The following is a 14,702-nucleotide window of genomic DNA, read 5'->3' on the forward strand; positions in this document are numbered from 1 at the left end:
TCTCTAGTGAAGATGATGGCGGTAAGTCAGGGATTTTTTTTTTCTAGTGAAGTAAAGTTTGTTGAAAATGTAGCTCACGGAGACTATTTCCTATAAAGTTGCTTATATACTTCAGTTGCTTTTGTGTTTCACGAAGATTTGTATTGCCCTAGGAGCTGTTTAGGTACTGAAAATCCCGAAACCTCACAGGTAAATCCATGTGATTTTCAGTGTTGTAGCTGTTGGGATATATCAACTGTCAGAATATCTGTTCTGTAAATTGCCCCAGCGAAAGTCATAGTGAAAAACACTGTTGGAATGCGATAGGGATGGTGAATTTGTGTTTCAGAGGAATACCACCTCAGGACTGCATCACCCACTACCCTTACCAGGTAAAAAGGGTGACTAGCTGGCAGATTCACCCAAGGCTTTCTCTCTCTGTGGTACAACAGGTCAGATAGATTTCTTCTCACCCACCTTTGTACTATGCATGAGCATACTCAGGAATCAGATGACTTCTAGGGGTGTTGGACAACTCTGGCTGCTCGAGTCCCCTCAGATACCTGTGATCCTGTGAATAACAACTCCAGCTTTTCCCTTATGCTGAGGAAAAAGCAGGATCTACAACCTGGTGTGCTCAGCCTTTGCCTGCCTTCGGGGACCTGTTGGGTTTGAAGGCTTAGTATCCTGGAAGTGTTGGAATGTCAGTCTCCTCTTTGGTGTCATTTGGTTCTTAAAGCAGGCAGTAAGATGTGAAGTGGCTGCTGTTATGGCTGTGGTGGCTTTAGGTGTTTAAAAGAAAATAGCTTGTTGGGAGAAAAAGAATTACAAGTCAGTACCTTGCAGATAGTCTTATGTTGTTCCTTCAAACTTGGATATGTATTACAGCTGCTTCTGTAGTGTTTTTCTGCTGTGTATGTGTGCTACTGCTGCCTGTATCTTGTTGCACCTCATGTATTAGCTAATTGAAACAATGATGTCAGAGTTTGTTGCAGTATTTGTTGTTCTCACAGAACTTTCATCTGAAAAAAGAAAAACTATAATGAAGTATTTAATGGTCGGAATCAGTCCAATATTTGGATAGATAAAAGAAGCTAGGTAACTCTGTAAGGAAAGATACTATCGTAGTATTGAATAATCTTGAGTACAGCTTCTCTAACAACGTGGTAGGGAGTTCAAAGAACTATTAAAAAACCCAAAACACTATGAGAATATCAATAGAATAGGAATAACTTTGTTCTGAAAGATCAGCTTTTGATAAATGCAGCTGCATAAGCAACATGACTGTCTCCTCTTATCCCAAGCTTGAGTGTGTTTTATTCCCCATGCCATGGGTATGTCCGAGCACTTTTCTCTGCCTGTTTCATTATTTACCCGTGTCCTAAAGTCTCATTGAGTTTGGGTGGAAGTTGGGGAGTTTTCCTCTACTGTATTCAGGCTGAGAGCAGGTGAAGAAACTACCACTTCATGCAGCGAGGGATATACTTTGAATCAGAAAACATCATTTTTATACTAATAGAAAGATTGTGGTTCTGTTTAGATGTAGGCAGCCTCAGAATAACTTGTGTCAGCAGAATCTGGCTTAAATGGCTCTTTGTGAGGCAAAGAACAACAAAATTCAAGGTGCTCAAAAAAACTGTTGAAGACCTTTTCTGCTACAAGTATTTTAACTCATTTTGTTGCTAGGAAGCCAGGACATACCAAGTTAGTGCAGGGCTTGAAATACACTACTGTAAATAATTATCCCTCCAGACTGACCACTGAGATGTTTTTTTGGTGTGTTTTTTTAAAGAAATCAATTAAATGTCAATGGTCAGACTTTACAGAAAAAACAATGTTTATTTCACTTTTTCTCTCCTGCCCTGTAATAACGAGCAGGCACTGATTATCCTGCTATAAAGATGAAGTGGGGCGAAGACTTTATGCTTTTACCTCTTATGTTGGTTAAGCGAAAAAAGGTGCAGGTTAGTTACTTGGAGATGCCAGGATTCATGCTGCTATTGCTTCAGCAGATATTCATCTTAATTGCTCATCTGTCAGCTAAATCTTGCTGTTGTGTGGAAATCCCAAGAGAAATGAAATAATCCTCATTAACCTCTTCTTGGACTGTGTTGTAGCACAGTACGTGTTCACAAGAGCCACGTGCCAGCTCTGTGTTTTTTCAGCTGAGGACTAAGGCTGAATGAGTCAGTAGCCAACATGTTTCTGCCATGGCACATCCTGGGAGCTGACTTTGGTCTCCCCAAAAGGGAGCTGCAGCAGTCTCCCTGTGAACGGGAGGCTTGTGTTCACAGCTGTGCTTTGCAGCTGGGCGAGCCACTGCAGTGGCACTGAAGGAGCTGCTTAGAGCCCAAAGTTGGCAAGGATCTTTTGTGGCATCTGCCTATGGACGAGACCTCAAAGAAAACAGTTTTCACATCACATTTCAGGAAATATCTCTCATCTCTGAGCCAGGAATGACAGAAAAGTACTTCCTAGCAGGTGGCCTAGCACTACTGTTCCTCAAATAACCCGAGTTCTGGGGTGTCCTCATGCGTGTTCCTGTGTTGTTTTGCTTGCTTTTTACTTACACATGCTTTCAGGATAAGGCATTGGTTATGTTTGCTTTGATATGTGTCTACCCTTGAAAAATCAAGGAAATGCTAGAATCCGGGTGCTGTATGTTGTCACAGTGCAACAAATTGTGATGACAAATCATATTTTCAAGCAGTTAATGTGAATTGCCTGTTAACATTGTGATGGGAACCCAACATTAACCTGATGGAAGTGTAGCCTGCTGTTTTTGGCATGATCATGTTTTCAGATATTCTGGTGGGATTGTGGCTAGCACTTGGTGTTTATGCAAAAGACTAAATTTCAGAAGTGTTGTTCTGAAATGCAAGACTTTACCCTTTTATCGTTGTGCCAATAGACTATATCAGATGTACTGCTGTGCTGAAGTACTATATTTTAATGTGAGGAGAAGAAAGTGTTCCACATGTGAAGTATGAGTGGGAAACTGATACAGGGTAGCTTCTGTCCATGTGCTAGAAACTTTGCCACGTTGCTACAGGCACTTTGTCTGAGGCTGGAATTTCCTCGTGATATTACAATTGTACTAACACCTAAGCTTTATATTTCCAGAGTGTTGAAAATCCTTCAATGTTTCTCATCTGTTCCAGGCTGCGACCAACACCATCTGATTTCCTAAGATTTAAAGGCAGTAACTATGGGTCTTTTTTCTTTCTTTCTAAAATTCGTGTTTTGTTATTAGCTTTTTGAGTAGCTGTGTTGGTTCACTTCCGCTTCTGAAAATAGAAGTGCGACTCCTCCATGGCTGCATGCCCCCTGAAAATTCAGACCTGTTTTAAAATTGGCCCAAGCTAAAACTGGATTGGAAAGACTTAGTAGAGCTCATGCAAGTGGGGGAGCTGCCTGGATGAGTACCAAGTAGGCTATTCTGTGAGCTGACCCAGCCTTGCTGTCAGAAAGTTGTGGCCCTTGGAGTGAAACCTCTGCACATCTCGGGCAATTTCCTGGTTTAAGGTGGCATAAGAATCACGCTGCATGCATAGTTGCTGCTGCCAGAAGAGAGCTGGGTATTTCTAATCACTGCACTGGGATGTTGGCACCCCTGAAGTCTCACGTTTGGCTTTGGTGCTTCTCAGTGTGTTTTGAGGGATGCCCTCCTCCTTGATGTGTGCCGTGGTGTTTGCTGGGAGAGCACGTGTGCCCTCCTCTTTTCCAGTGCAGTTGTTTGGTGCAGGCAGCTAATGGAGCACTCTGCATGTTTGTATATTTGGTAACAGCCCTTTCAGGGTTTATTCCAATGCAGGTTTGCATTGGCTTCATGCTGCTCAGGAGCCACAGATGTATGTGCCAGGCACACATGTCCTTATTACACCTCACCTGAAGCATGCACAGCCTAGATGTGAATCTCTTTAAACAGTAGCTCCTGCTTCTCTGCCCTAAAACGACCAGGCAAACCGTTCCCTCCCATCACACACAGAAGGCTAACAGAAATGCCCCTGAAAATAAAAATGAGAATATGTCAATGCCAGTCAATATTGAGCTAGCCAGATTCAGACTGCATATTCGTAGTGCTGTATGTAAACACTGAAACCATAAGAATATTAAAACAGTGGGCAATATTTGGCAACATTATTGTGACAGAATAAAATGGCATAAAGTGATTTTGAGACCAGGTCTTTAAAGCAGAGATGACTCTACAGATGAGCCTTCAAAAAAGGCCTTAAACTGCCTGACAAATCTGTCTTTTTTTTTTGTGTGCCACTTTACTCTGAATCATAGAAATGTCACTCTTTTCCGAAGATAGGCTGTACCCTTGATGCATCCGAGCGCGTGTCATCTGGCAATGTTATCACAGTAGATTTCTGTCATCTTTGCGCAGCGCTGCCTTTTGCTAGACTTCTCCACAGTGTAGTGCCTAAACCTAGCTGCACTTAATTTCACTGATCACTAGCTTTTGCTTAGCCCAACTCGCATGAACTCAATAATTCCTTTGATGGGTTAAAAAAAAAAACCCAAAAAACAAAAAAACCTAACCAGAAAAGGAATTCAAGAGCCAAATGTGTTACGGAGGCTGGAACAAGAATCATGGACTCTCTTCACTCACTTCTTGATGTTTAATCTAACATCGAGAACTAAACTGATGTGATGCTGGGGTAAGACAGAGCTTTCATTTGTAGGATAATCTCTTGTAGGACCTGCTGACGCCTAATCATCTCATAAATTTAGTATGCTGCTGTTAGAGCAAACCTGGTGTTAGAAACTGCTTCTCTTGCTGGAGTGCTGAAAGGCGAAACTTGGAGCTGAAGCACTGTTACACATCATGGCTGGCTAGATTTTTATTCTTCAGTGACTATATTTTTTGTGAAAGTTGCTTAGAATTTGTGTTACTGTGGCTTTGCAGGTGGAGACAGCAAGGAGTTCCATTCCTACCTCCTTCCTGTGGTGACTGTAGGAGAAGAGGTCTCAGATGTAAAGCGTCAGGGTTTTCCCCCGATCTGGACTTCAGCTGCTCCGTATGCATGTGCATGAGGATTCCCAGCCCCTCTCTTCTCTGATTCCCCCCCTCTTCCCCTTGCACAGCCCTTCACAGGCACACAGGTGATCCAAAATGCTACTTGCACATGCAGACAATTTAATACTCCCAGCCACACTGTTGCTTACCCTGATACTCCCATATTGTGGCTGAATTGACTAAACAATTTGGGTATTGGGAAATGGCTGTTGTGGTGGGATTAAGCTGCCTCGGTTGCAGTAGCTGAAGGCCTCTCTGTTCCTTAGTGAAAACCCCTGTTTGCAGACTTGTCACTGCTCTGACAGTCCTTTGGTGGAGGAGCCCTAAAAGTCCATCATTGTTACGTTGATGCCTTTTGGGTGAGGAGCAGACATCCTGTTGCATGCAAACGTGTGTGCACTTTGCTCTTGCTTACATGCAAGGCTCTGCTGAATGAGGATGCTCATGGACCTGAATCTCTGAGAAACAGTGCTTCAGTTTTCTCTGTGGTGTCTCATTTTATTGTCCCATGGTCAAGTTAGACATGCTGCTGGAGCTCTAGCTCACTGTGATTGTCTCTTGTAGGCTGTGCTTGGTATGTTGAGGGGCTCTGCGTACTGAGGAGCATGCAGCCGTGTCTCCTAATGAAGATGATGAGTGGCAGAAAGAATAAATAGTCTGTAAAGGGGCAGTAGTGGTGGGAACAGCCATATTGCAAGTGTGATAAATCGAGAGGCTGCTTCCAAAAAGATGTGACTTGCATCAAACAGGCTCCATGCATCTGTCTTAGTGCAAGAAGGCTGCACGGAGGTGTCACGTTGGCAGACCTTTGGTAATGCCTGTTCTCATTTTGCTGGCTTTTATGACAGCTTGTTAAAACAATTGAGAGAAATTATGGTCTCCTTGGAAGTACAGATTCCTGCTGAACACTCATGTTTGTGTGATGTGTATGAAAGAATGGGCTCAATATTACAACAATACAAAATGCCAATTGAAAATCCTTGTAAAACTTAACATGCTGAGCTTGGCACCATGCTTCAAGTGAGCAACATATGACTCTTTTAAATCTCAAGACATGAAGCTTGCCTTTTTTTGGCTTGATTCCTTCAATGTTTAGTGGTTAGCTCAGCAGAAGTGCCACCAGAGCTGAAATGGTGCAGATGAGACCCAAAGGGCTGAGTTGCTGGGGTGTGCTTCAGGAGTGTTTCTGGGCTGTGGAGTTATGAAGCCCATCACCAGGAGATGGGCAAAATGGCACTTCACGGCAATATTAACCTAGATCATATTTTCAAGGACTGAACAGTGTTTCTGCTGGAGGAGGTCCTAGTTTTCCCCATTCACTCTGTGGTGTGAACACAAGTCATTGCGACTAACCTACACACTCTCTGTGCTGAGCCTCAGGGATGGGTGTTTGAAGAAAACACATTAAAAAGGTTGAGGTTTGATTTGAAAAGACCTGAAAGGTGGAGAATATACAAATTCCTTGGACAGTGCTCTTCCACCTGTGTTGGCTAATTGCTAGTTGTTTTAAAGTGTGTTGCCTCACTTCGAATTTGGCTTCAATTTCCATGTGCTGGTTCTTGGCTTTTCTCTGTTAGATTAAAGATTAATTTTGTAATAGGTATTTTATAAAAGTATGTATGTTGTAATCAAGTTACTTGTGTCTTGGTAACTGCTTGATAACCTTTTTCTGACAGCTGAAGCTTTTCAGTCCTTTAGTATCTCAGACTTGAGACATTTGTAACACCTGTTAAATTACTTCCTTGAGCTTCCCCTCTGCTGTCTGTCTCCTGATTTTTTTGTTGTTGTTGCTTTCTTAGTCTTTTGGAGACTTGGAGGAAGATGGGGAACACCCATTCTTGTTCACATCATATCCTTCCTGTTAGCTAGCAAGCATCAGAGTGAGATGAGCATCTGGCCTTGCACTGGGAAGAACAGGTGTAAATGCATCAGCACAGAAGTGATGTGTTGCAGATGTTGTGCCTGGTGAAAGTAGACGGGGCACTTGTCTTTCCTGCTGGGGGAAGCAGCTGTAATTGGTATTGTTGGTTTGAGGTAGAGCTGCCACTGCAGGTTGTCATGTGTTAACTCTTCTGCATGGCCTTCAGCAGCTGCTGTGGAGGTGTATTAGGGCCCTGCTTCTAATGTGCTACCTTGGTATGTTGTTGTAGGAGAAGCTTTCATTAGAAGTGCTCTAATGTTACTTTCCCCCATTCTATCATGGAATGGCTTGGGCTGGAAGGGACCTTCAAGATCATCTAGTTCCACCTCCCCTGCCATGAGCAGGGACACCTTTCCTTAGATCAGGTTTCTTAAGCCCCATCCAGCCTAGCCTTGAACACTTCCAGGGATAGGATATCTACAACTTCTCTGGGCAACCTGTTCCAGTACTTCCACCACCCTCAGAGTGAAAACTTCTTCCTTCTATCTAATCTAAAACTCCCCTCTTTCAGTTCAAAGCCATTGCCCCTTGTTCTATCACTGCACAGCCTTGTAAAAAGCCCCTCTCCAGCTTCCCTGTAGCCCCTTTAGGTACTGGAAGGCTGCTAGAAGACCACCCCGGAGCCTTGTCTTCTCCAGGCTGCACAGCCCCAACTCTCTCAGCCTGTCTCCATAGTCAAGGTGCTCCAGCCCTCGGATCATCTTTGTGGCCTCCTCTGGACCCACTCCAGCAGCTCCATGTTCTTGTGTTGGGGACTCTAGAGCTGAAGGCAGCACTGCAGGTGGGGTCTCAGGAGAGCAGAGCAGAGGGGCAGAATCCCCTCCCTCAACCTGCTGACCACGTTGCTTTGGACACAGCCCAGGACACCGTTGGCTTTCTGGGCTGCAAGTGCACATTGCCAGCTCATGTTGAGCTTTTCACCAACCAGCACCCCCAAGTCCTTCTCCTCAGGGCTGCTCTCAATCCTTTCTCTGCCCAGCCTGTACTTGTGCTTGGGATTGCCCCGACCCACGTGCAGGACCTTGCACTTGGCCTTGTTGAACTTCATGAGGTTCTCACTGGCCCACCTCTCCAGCCTGTTGAGGTCACTCTGGATGGCATCCCTTCCCTCCAGTGTGTCCACAACACCGCACAGCTTGATGTCATCAGCAAACTTGCTGAGGATGTGCTTGATCTCGCTGTCCATGTTGCTGATAAAGATGCTGTATAGTGGTGGACCCAATACTGACACCGGAGGAACAGTGCTCATCACTGGTCTCCACTTGGATGTGAAGACATGGGTCATATTTTCTTCCTTTGGTGTTTGTGGTGGGTGTATTTGTGCATGTGTGTGGAGGGAAGATGCAGAAAACTCCTTGGAAATTTGTAACTATTTTGTAATTGGAGTTGATCCAAAACCAGATTTTAGGGCAGTTCTCTGCAAAATGAGCTAAACAAGTAACTAAACAACTTTCTACTTGAAAATATTTTCATTCACTGAGATATATTCGAGGAAGACGTTTGTTTTGTGTTGACCAAGTATCCAAAACGACCAAGTTCTCATCTGACTCCTTGGCTGTCACTACAATACAAATAAAGGAGAAGAGAACGGAAGGGCACAGGGATGGGAGATAGATGGATTCTGTGTGACACTAGGTGGTGCTCTGTATCTACATGGGCATCGCAGAGTGCTTGTGCCACTCTTGCTGATTCCTTTGGCAGTGTTTAAGGCTTTTTATCTATATCAGATTTAGTCATGATCAGGTAGGACAGAGTTTGTTACTCTAGAAAATATCATTGGTAGAACTCCAGTTTAAATACTCAGATGACACCACTTGAAGTATATCCTAATATCTGTGAATCTTAGAGCACTTTTTTGAATATTAGCTGATTTCACTGGGTGACAGTGAAGCTAAGTGAGCAATACATCCACTTTATAGATTATTAAATTAAAGCACAGTTAGATTTACTGAATGCTGGAAGTCATGTAGAGAGGCAGTGACAGGGCTGGGAATAACATCCAGGAGTGCTGGTTTGCAATTCCCTCTTCTGTCTGTTAGGTAATAATTCATTTGACCGTAGTTTTTTCTAAATGAATTAGAACTGGGAGGCTAAAAATGAAGTTTAGGAAAGATCATTGGTTTATTTTCAATGATGAAGGTGTTGGCCTAAGTGTGAATATAAAAATGCCATGTGTTTCATTTCAGCCTTTGTAATCCACGGAGTCCTATTGAGTCTGCTTCTAGCTGGCAGCACCCACAGGCAGGAAATCTTAAATTTCCCTTTCCTTCAACTAGCATATCTCTTTTCCTATTGCTTTTTCTTTCCCTGTGTGATCAGGATGGAATGAAGCTTATCCTCAAGTTATATACTAAAGTTCCTTTCCCCACCCTCCTCTTGCCTTTTGGGGACTTGCCTGATTTCTGCTATTGAAGACCTGCAATCACAGCCCTCCTCCCAGGCAGATGATACCTGGCTCAGCTAGGAACAGTGCTTTGCTTCTGATGATATGGTCACTAGGAAATATTGGTGTATCAGACAGCTACATTCAGTATTGGAGGTTGTTACCCACCTGGTGTTAACGCAGAGTAAGCTGTGAGAGGCAATGGAGGATTTCTAGGTGCTCCCTGGCTCTGTCAGTGTTTGATGGCAGTGCCACCTTCTGTGGTGTCTGAAGGTGCCAGAGGTTGCTCTCATACTGCAGAAGTATTTCCAGATCTGATCTGTCAGAAGAATAAGGATGTTCTATATCTAGAAAAGCAACTGGTGGTAGGTAGCAAATTAATCCCATTGGAAAAATAGCAGATAGTTTGGAAATCATGTGGGGAAGGCTGGTTTGATGGCATTGATCTTATAGAATCATGGAACGGTTTGGGTTGGAAGAGACCTCAAAGATCATCTAGTTTCGACCCCCCTGCCATGGGCAGGGACACCTTCCACTAGATCAGGATGCCCAAAATCTCATCCAACATGGCCTTTAACACTTCCAGGGATGGGGCATCTACAACTTCTCTGGGCAACCTGTTCCAGTGCCTCACCACCCTCAGAATGAAAAATGTCTTCCTTAGATCTAATTGAAATCTCCCCTGTTTCAATTTAAATCCATTGCCTCTTGTCCTGTCACTACTCATGAGGGGGGGAAAAAGGAAGAGCCAGGGAACTATAGATTGGTTAGTCTCACCTCTGGCAAGATTATGGAGGAGATGGTTCTGGAAACTATGCTAAGGCACATGGAGAAAAAAAACGGTGGTTGGTGACAGCCAACATGGCTTCACTATCTTCACAGGTATTGTGGGTTGCTGTCTGTGGGACAAATGCAGAGGTTGATTAGCAAATGCTACTGCAAGTCAAACTGGGAAGGAGACAGATTATCACTTGCCTCTGTGCAGTGGAAGTGGGACATTTCTTTGCTCTTGGTCTCTGTCAGTGAGTGCGTTGGGCACAAGGAATAACTCCTGTATCATTCCTCGAAGTGAAAGCTGAATTAGCAGCCTGCATTTGGCATAAACTACGTATTTTGAACTTCAGCTGTATACTTTGAAAGTGAATGTGTGATGCTAACCAAATAATAGTATCTGGTCTGGGGCTAATGGTGCGTTTAAACACTCCTCAGTGCAGTTGACTGGAGTCATTAGGAGACGGAACAAACCTTGCTGCTGCTCTGCAGCAGCGTCTCAGGGTGGTTATTTTCACCAGCCCCACTGAAACATGGCTACATCCAGACTCACTGCCTTACAGCCATCTAAACCCAGACTTTGGGACCCACCAAGCCTCAGCTGTAGCCACATAACTGGAAATTCCTCAAGCAAATGAGCTGAGCTTTCTCAGAAGTTATTTTTTAGCAGTTTGGAGCAAAGGTTTGCTAGGTCATGTTTGCTTAAATTGCTGCCCTTAAGACACTTCCCATCTGTGAGTGATGTTTTGGAGGCTAGTGCACTTGCTCTTAGTGCCTTATTACAAAAAGCTGCAGGTTGCATATTTGTAAGGCAGTTGTCAGGCATTTGCAGCTGCTATGGCTTAGAATTCCTTTGCTTATGTGGCATTTTTAGATAAGTGAACAGTACAGGTTACTAAACTAACTATATTGTAAGGTTTCCACAGATCTAGTCTTTAGCTTCTCAATAAAAATTTACCTAAATGGTATTGAAGGTTTCTTGAAGAGGATAATAAGGTGGAGAAGGAACTCAGTGGTGTTAGATGATGTAAAGACTGAAATTATAATGCACAGGTGAGAAACGTAGGGGCTTTGTTAGTAATTACTTGACAATATATGTTGCCTTGCCACTGGAATTAGAAACATAAGTTCTGTCTTGAATGGTCTTATCCAGATTTCTGTCTGGATTATGGTGAAGGCATAAATGTAGATTTTTAAAAAAGGAATTCAGAAGGAAAAAGTGTTATAAAGCTATATGGTGCTGGAGTTCAATGGCAAAATTTTCTGTGTAAGTCTGTAGAGACTTGGTGTAAATGGCTTGATGAAGGGTGGTTATTGTATCAGTGCAATTTCAATGCAAATATATGGACAGTCTATTCCAATATCATTACAATTCTGTTACAACTTGAAATTACACTGAAGTATTTGAGCAATTCTTTGGAGACTCTGCTAATGAAGCTATTACAATGCAAAATCTGTATTGTAGGATAATAGTTTCAGTGCAAATCTGTAGATTAACTGTGATTTCATATCACTAGGCAGGCTATGCCATCATATAAGGTAAAATAAAAATCTGGCTGAGAAATCTTACTATAACACTGGGTTTAGGACACAAACTTGTCCAGTAACAAGAGGAATTGAAGGATGTGAGGTGCTGTGATGTTGTTAGGACTGTGTCAGTCTTGCTATGTGTAGTTCTCCCTACGGAGTTTTGAAACAAACCTTTTATTTTAAAACCTTTTATTTTATACATATATGTTAGTGCAAAGCTGCAGTCGGAGTGTAGGGTTTCTGCTTGGTGGAGTGCCTTGCAGGCTTTACAAAGAAGTGAGGGTGCTTGTGCTTGCTGGCAGAGCTGGCCAGCCCACCCTCTGCATGTGAGAAGGCAGGAGCATGGGGATAAGGCATGGGAAATGGTTTTAAAAGAGGGGAAAAAGTGATGGGTTGGAGCTACAGACAGAGCTGCTAAGGGTGGGTGTTGGGAAGATGTTCTTGAGAGTAATGATAGTGGAACAGATATGATGCAGCTTCAGCTGACTTCCTGGGAAGGTTTATTTGCACTTTGCTCTATTTCTTGCCTGTCCTCTTCCACCAGTTCATTTATCTCTGCCATTTCTCCTTGGATACTTCTCTATCAGATTAAAATTAATAAAGAAAAGGCTGACCACCCAAACCTCCCTCCTGCTGTCCAGCTTAGGTGACGTCACTGCCATCTTACCAGTCATCAGGCTGGCAAGCCATGGGTCACTTGTGACCCTTTCTCTTGTCCTCTGTGGATACATAAGCAGCTTCTTAATCCTAGTCCTTCTCTAACCTTTCAGCAATCTGCCCTTTTTCTGTCTTCCCATGTGGCTGAAAACGAGATGTTTGTTTAAGGTTAATCATCAGCAGGGAACTTTGTTTTGAGGCCTTCTGCCTCTCATCCTCGGACTTCTCACTACTCACTACCTCCTCATCCTGCTCTGCTTTATTTCTTTCTCCCTTTGGTCTGTCAGTTTTGGCTTCTTGCAAAAACATTCAGGCAGCTTCTTTAACACTGCTATGAACTCGTGACAAAAAAATCAGCTAAAAGCAGTGCCTCAAATGCTCTTGTTTGGTACAAGTTGTCCAGGTTTCAGAGCAGGTTTCAGCCCGGGCTCTGTACCTGCTGTCCTCTGGACAAGAGGCTGTGTGTAAGAAAGCAGCTTGCCTCAAGCAGAAACTCAATTTCATTTTGCTTTTCGTTTTCATTTTTCACTTGTTGTGTCTTCTGAGAAGCAGGCGTGTACTATCATAACAGTAGATTCATTCCATCTCAACTGCATTTTTGCCTTGCTTCAAAAAAAAATGACAGCTGCTGCTGTCTCTTTCTGTCTTAAAGATTATTGAGTGGCTCTCTTGCCTGCTCCATAAAAGAAGAAGAAAGATATCTGCAAAACAACATCCTTTACTGCTAAAGGAAAAAATGTTTGCATGGGAAATGATTTCACTTTTCCTGTGCCTTTTTTCTTTTGCATCTTTTAAGGTTTTTGGGTTTTTTTGGTTGGTGGCTTTTTTTTTTTCATCCCAGGGCCTCTGCCTTTAGTGGAATGTAGCAGCCATGACACTTTTATTCTTGAAGACTCAGATATCAGGTATCTTAAAGCTATAAGATTGCAGGGTCTTTCTAAGATTTCTGAAAGACCATTCTTTCATTAAAGTCAAGGCAACACTTTATGTACTTTGGTATTAACACTGTTTTCCAGATGATGCTACAAAACCATCCAAGCCCATGAGCAGGCAGCATGGGTAACCACTGCCATTACATGTTCATCTTTCTGCTGCTGACTCTTCTAACATTTCCTTAGAGTATTGAGTCAGTCAAGATTATGGCATCTTTGGAAGAGGGACTATGTTTCTATGCTGAGGTTTCTGTACAGCAATTAGCACAGCATGACTTAGTCTTCGCAGAAGATTTGAGAAAGTAAACTGACAGAACAACCTTATATGGGAGAAAATAGCTCATGTTTTTGACTCCTGGGGCCCAATCCTTACTGCTTTTAGGGTTAATTGATACTCTCCACACTCTTCTAGTGATCACCTTGGTTTTTGTGGGGAATTTCAACAGCTTTCTGCTAAGCTCCAGTTCCTGGGTTTGTCTGATCATGTTGCACAGGCTTGATGTATATAGTGCTCTGTGCAGTACTGCTGAAACCAAACAAAAACCAGTGGTCTATAGCTCTCCCTAAGCACGTGCTCCCTCCTTGTGCTGTCAGTAGTGTGTTCTTGTGCAGCTCCTCCCATGGAGGGTACTAGGCACAAAAGTAAGGCAAAAGCAATAGCAGCTGCTCAGCAGGGGAAAATCCAGTTGCTTTGCACTGGGCAGCTATACCTAGCGTAGTATTTTTGATTGCTGCGCAGACATTGATTTAATTTTCTCCAAGGCAGCCTCGGTGACTCTGGTCCCTTTGCAGAATATTGCTTTCCTTCTGGCTTTAGATCTTTCAGAGTTGGAGACAGGTGTTGAAAAGATGAATGCATAATAAAGGAGAAAAAGTAGCAAAGCTGCAAACGTACTAAACACTGCAAATAATGATTTTAAGAAGAGTATGATCTGTAGGAAGTGAATAAAACATCAAGTGATAATAAGAGTTCTCAGAGGAAATGGGTAAATTAAGTCATCTCCCTGAAAGATAACAAGAGTGAACTAATAAGGGTAAGGCAGGCAGAGGAGGGGAGACTTAAGCTCTTAACTGTTGTTAAGGATCCCTGCAATGCTACAGTCTCTGTGCTGTGCTTTCGAGGTTATTTCTGTGTTTTTCCCTTTCAAAATGATGTTCTAGCAGCTCTTGTCTGTCTTGGTAAAACATTTCTTACCTGTGCAGAATTTGCTGGCTCAGTGGAGGTCCATTACCCTTCGGTGTTGTATTCATGTACAAAAATGTTTCCTGTAAGGCCTTTATTAGCTGTGATTTAGCAGTTATTCAACGCCGCTGTTTTAAAGGAACCTCTGCAATGCCGAAAGTGATTTCTTCTCAGTTTGACACATGAAATAAAAAAAACCTCTTTGTGCTGAATGACTTGGACTGTGCCGTGTTAATGAATAGCTAATTCAGGTCCAAAAAATAAAGCCTGGAAGCTGCTGCGTGATATAAATAAGAGTTGCTAAGTACTGAAAGAAGAGCTTG

This window comes from Tauraco erythrolophus, chromosome 9 (assembly GCF_009769465.1).
Source record: "Tauraco erythrolophus isolate bTauEry1 chromosome 9, bTauEry1.pri, whole genome shotgun sequence".
NCBI classification, from domain to species: Eukaryota; Metazoa; Chordata; class Aves; order Musophagiformes; family Musophagidae; genus Tauraco; species Tauraco erythrolophus.